Source organism: Maniola jurtina, chromosome 12 (genome assembly GCF_905333055.1).
Source record: "Maniola jurtina chromosome 12, ilManJurt1.1, whole genome shotgun sequence".
In the NCBI taxonomy this organism is placed as follows: domain Eukaryota; kingdom Metazoa; phylum Arthropoda; class Insecta; order Lepidoptera; family Nymphalidae; genus Maniola; species Maniola jurtina.
This window is the reverse complement of record NC_060040.1, coordinates 5361757-5366238: the sequence shown is the minus strand read 5'-3', so window position 1 is coordinate 5366238 and position 4482 is coordinate 5361757. Positions and strand designations below refer to the sequence as shown.

General features: G+C 37.1%; 1 non-coding gene across 1 annotated transcript; it reads left to right on the top strand.

Moving 5' to 3' along the window:
- The first annotated feature begins 4041 nt into the window (after window positions 1-4041).
- Window positions 4042-4114, top strand: Trnar-acg. The gene has a single exon. It is a non-coding gene; the product is annotated as a tRNA-Arg (tRNA).
- Window positions 4115-4482: the final 368 nt, after the last annotated feature.

Here is a 4482-nt window from a genome sequence, read left to right as displayed (position 1 = left end):
ATAATTGTTTCATTAGACGACCCTGCACGTGATTTGAAAGTATCAACGTTGTCTGTACTAATCACTAACAGGCACAGAAATGGACATGTACAAGTACGCTGGAAGAGTTAATGGAATTTAAAAAAGCTTCATTTATCCAGTTCAAGTTTAACATTTTTATCTATTCATAGACGTGTGCCATACAAAATGACAGTTATAACTATAAATAACTATGACTTGACTTACGTGATTAGTGGGAGTATGCCCCACTAGCTTCAAACCTGTCAGGGGCCTTTTTCAAAAAGTTTCTTGAAAAGGTTCGGAACTAAACGAGCATACTCTGAGAAACATAATATTAAACTTAAACTGAATAATTTATTATTTTTTAAAGTTTAAGTATATTTATAATGGATATCGCTCACGATGGTTCAAACGCTAAAATGACAGTATTTTTTTGTGCTGATTAGAAGTGCATTACCAAGCGTACCGGGAGTTAAAATTGATACTTTGTGTCAAATGGGCTTCGTGTTGAGAGATGCCTCGTCACTAATATTTAGTTCTGAATATGCTCACATGATGCTGACTGCTACTACCAGCGCTAAAATAGCGAAATCAGGTTGCTTCAAAAACAGATCGGCAATCACAGCTCCAGCGTGTATTGATAGAGGTCACGTACTGGCCTTTAGCACCCGTTAGGTGGGAAGGTAGTGTAGATTAAAGGCTTGCACACTATAATAGAGTCTGCGCTTCGAGTGTTTATTTTTGCGTAAAAACTGCTCACTAGAGGGAATCAGAAATGTTCAAAGTATGACGTATGGGAATTTTGAGGATTGACTAAAATTACCTATATTATTCTGAAGGCACGGGTGTGATAGATTTTCATAGGTGACTTAGTTTTTTGAATATCCCTTTGTAGTGCTTTGATTTTCCGGGATAAAAATTCGTAGATAGGTATAATATGTCCGTCCCCGGGATACAAGATATTTCTGTACCAAGTAGATGATGCCCACAAATTTGTCTATGTGGATTTATGATATAAATCCCGTGGGAATTCATTTCTGGAACATTTATATAGATACAAGTATGTATGTACATTGAACTTTCTATAGTACCTACTCCAGCTACTTAAGTACGTACAAAAAGCAGACTTAGCTATGGATTCTGCTTGAGCCCTTTAAATAGATTTAAGAAAAAAATCGAGAAGCAGCTTTCAATTGAGTCATGTAGATAAACCACTTTGGTACTCATAAAACAATAAAGCCTATGACAATACAGATCCCTACAGCGGCCATTAAGCATATAACCGTTGCGGTTATCCGTACTCGAGGTAGGTAGGTATTTATTAATTTCTCCCTCTGTTAGGGCGTAATTTGACGGGAACGTCTTCATCAACGTACCATTGCGGTTTACGGGTTTCCACCCCGCTGGGCCTTGTCTGCGAGCTTTATCTTCCCTTCCTGCGATACCGCAGTGCGTTGCAGCCTGCAAGGAATAATGACGTGTGATGGAGAAGGTAATTAGGAAATCCATACTAATATTATGAATGCGAAAGTGTGCTGTCTGTCTGTCTGTCTGCTACGCTTTCACGGCTCAACCGCTGAATCGAATTTAATGAAATTTTGTACAAACTTAGGATACATTCCGGGAAAGGACATAGGCTACTTTTTATCCCGAAAAAACAAACAGTTCCCCCGGGATTCCTAAATGCTCATCCGCTTGATCGATTTCTATGAAAGGTACCGAGGTAGCTTGCGTCCCTGTAATTGACATAGGCAACTTTTTATCCCGGAAAATCAAAGAGTTCCCACGGGATCTTTAAAAACGTAAATCCACGCGGACGAAGTCGCGGGCATGTTCTAGTACAGGATATAGGTATTTCAGCCTGCAAGAAAATATATCAACGCAGCTCCTATACTAGAAGATGTACCAACCAAGCCGGGCTTATTTGTTCGCGTGACACGAGAAATATAAAATGGCGGCGGCTTCCCTTCGACAGCACTTGCGTAGCTCTTACGACCGATTCACACAAAGCACGTACACGAGACACGTGCGTAGTGACACGCGTAAACCCCTAACATACCGGGTTACGCATACATCCACGCTTGACGCAAGCGGTGTGCCATGTTTCATACAGTTCCATAAATTACAAGTTACAACGCAAACGCGCTACGTCTACGCTTACACAGCCTGTGTGAACGAGCTTTTATCTCTTCTGAGTGAGTTTTGTTAAATTTTAGGCCGCAAGCCTGTGTTTAGTTTGTGGGCATTTTTTCACACATCTCAACAAAAGACCATGGCGTGTAAAGTCTCTACAAGATATCTAAGTACGTCCAGCTATGAATAATGAATATCTATCGTTTGATGATGATAATGGATCCTTATGAAGTCTATAAGTATAAAAATTTATAGCTTGAATAATACCAGAATATAAAATTTAGGTAAAAATAAGATTTATTAGATTAGTAGTATACTTAAGTTGTTTCAGTTTATTCTTGAAAAAACTCCGTTTCTGCCTCCGATGAAAGAAAGTTTATAATTTCATTAAGTCGCAATTAAAAAGTTGAGTGTTTGAAGAAAAATTAAGCTCCCAAGTACAGTTGATTGGGACTAATTTATTCCACAAAACAAGTTTTTAACGAGGTGAAATAATTAAATTTTATAATTGAATCAATTGGTACCTAGCTAGTTTTTGCTCAACTAAGTAGCGAAGTTAAGATAATATCCGTTCCAGGTTTAACTACTGCAGTTTAACTTAAAACTTTATAATCTTAATCAGGCCATACTGCGATTGAATTTTGCATTTTTATGCCTTAAATTGTAGATCTGAAATAATTACTAGGTAAATAAGGATTTTGGGATAGAAGAAGGCTTTATATTAGGTATCTGCCTTTATAGGCTTTATATTAGGTTTTTTCGTTACCTACCTATAAATGCCTACCTAGGCCTACTTACCTGTTCGAGGTGTTCCTTTGCTGTACAAGACGATATTGCCTACAGTCTATACACCATGAACAGTCGGCCTCAGAATTCGTTTAGCAATTCCGCGAAACTATCGCATCAAAAACCTGTCGAACTTATGATCTTTTTCTATAAACACGCCACACAAACCTAACGAATGTGCATAACTGTGCCACTCGAATAGGTTATTAAGGTGCTACACGACTTACGTCCCTTGACTGTACATGATACTTTGAATAAACATTTTTCTATTCTATTCTTATATTGTAATATACAATATACATAGTATAATTTTTATGGCACCTATGTCAGCTGATGAAGCATATACCTACCTACATAATACAAGCTGCTAAGGATCTGCAAAGCAATACTATTTAGCAAGTGCAATCATAATAATAGTTGCTATGTTCTACGTCGGAATGCAGTACAAAAAATTAAAATTTCTAGTTGAAGAATAGTAATTTCTTATTAATGGACAGGAAAATATAGGGCTTCAAAGGGCTTTAAGTTTATTACACACGCATGATCGATGGCCGACCATCCATACATGTTATTTTGAAAAATCGAAATGTTAAAGCAATTAGGTAGGTATCGACGTACGTTTCTTTTTCGCAATTATGTAGATTTTACGCTTTGCACGCACGGGTTTACACCTGCGCTTCGTGTTCGTTTAAAACGAAAATGTGTAAGAATAAGGTCATTGATATTAAAATCAAAGATACATAAGTAATGTATTTCCGTGTAAACGCGGCCGAGTGTCGTCGATTGCGAAATTAGCGCCAATTTTTAGCCTTTCGATTCACTAAAAACAAGAACGTAAACTGCCAAATCACCTAATTAATTATAACCTTTAAAGCCACCTTTCAAACAACAAAAAAAACTAAGTTAAAATCGGTTCACTAGTTTAGCTACGATGCCATAGACAGATACACAGATACACACGTCAAACTTATAACACTCCTCTTTTTGGGTTGGGGGTTAAAAAATATAAATAACTAATATTTTAAGGGTCTTTTAAATAAAGACCTTTGTTAAATAGCCTTGTTGATACCTAAGATCAATAATAAAATCTTTCGGTGCCAGTTTTAACAGGATAAGATCATCGGCCCTGTGGCGCAACGGATAACGCGTCTGACTACGGATCAGAAGATTCCAGGTTCGAATCCTGGCAGGGTCGCAATTTATTTTATTAATAATAATATTTTAATTTTTCTTCACCAAATGAAGAAAATTTTAACCATAACGATTAGAATACTGGATATCACTTTATATTTTTTGCACCTTTCAAAAAACTGAATGAAAGCTGTTGAATCTTTATTTTATTTTCATCGAAATCACGAACTTTAAATGCCTAGCTGGTTATTTCTACATCCATGTAGTTTCACCACAGTTGAAGAATGTCAGCATGCAAACAACTTGAAGGCGAGTAATTAGCACTCGAGATCTTAATTTGCACCGGTTGAATAGTACCGCCTGGTTTTGTTTGGTTTCCTTGTTAGTAATGGATGCTTTTAGGCGTCTTTGAGAAGGCTGACTAGACCGCAG